The sequence below is a fragment of the Cryptomeria japonica genome, unplaced genomic scaffold (genome assembly GCF_030272615.1).
Source record: "Cryptomeria japonica unplaced genomic scaffold, Sugi_1.0 HiC_scaffold_408, whole genome shotgun sequence".
Taxonomy (NCBI): Eukaryota; Viridiplantae; Streptophyta; class Pinopsida; order Cupressales; family Cupressaceae; genus Cryptomeria; species Cryptomeria japonica.
In genome coordinates, this window is record NW_026729229.1 from 54,002 (window position 1) to 55,085 (window position 1,084).

Below are 1,084 nucleotides of genomic sequence, written 5' to 3' on the forward strand. Positions count from 1 at the left end.
GGGCACTTTTTGGAGGGCACTTTTCTGCGCTCCAAAGGTGCGCACTTTTGGAGGGCACTTTTTGGAGGGCACTTTTCTGCGCTCCAAAGGTGCGCACTTTTGGAGGGCACTTTTGTGCACTCCAAAGGTGCGCACTTTTGGAGGGCACTTTTCCTGTGCTCCAAAGGTGCACACCTAGGTGAGCACCTTCGACCACACCTTGTAGCACACCAAACTCTGACTTTCGACTTCATCCGCAATGCAGGGTCTTTGAGGTTGGCGCAATGCGCACAACCAGGGGAGTCGACCCATCAAACCCAACACCTCCCCTATATAAGCTATTTGTCTGATTCTCATACATGCGTAGCCTGCAGGAGCAATTAGGACATCGACCCCAACTTTCGGCTTCTAAACGAAAACAAGGTCTTTGAGGTTGGTGTAATGCGAACAACTAGGGGAGTCAACCCATCAAACCCAACACCTCCCCTATATAAGCTATTTGTCTGATTCTCATACATGTGTAGTCTACAGGAGCAATTAGGACATCGACCCCAACTTTTGACTTCTTAACGAAAACAAGGTCTTTGAGGTTGACGTAATGCGCACAACCAGGGGAGTCGACCCATCAAACCCAACACCTCCCCTATATAAGCTATTTGTCCGATTCTCATACATGTGTAGCCTGCAGGAGCCATTAGGACATTGACCCCAACTTTTGACTTCTTAACGAAAACAAGGTCTTTGAGGTTGGCGTAATGCGCACAACCAAGGGAGTTGACCCATCAAACCCAACACCTCCCCTATATAAGCTATTTGTCTGATTCTCATACATGTGTAGCCTGCAACAACGATTAGGACATCCACCCCAACTTCTGAATTCGTCTGCGTTGACCGCACCAAAGGTGCACGCCTTGGTGCTCACCAAAATCCGACTTCCGACTTCTTCTGCTATGCGGGGTCTTTGAGGTTGGCGCAGTGCGCACAACCAGGGGAGTCAACCCACCGAATGCAACACCTCCCCTATATAAGCTATTTGTCTGATTCTCATACATGCGTAGACTGCAGCAATGATTAGGACATCCACCCCAACTTTTGACTTCTTAAA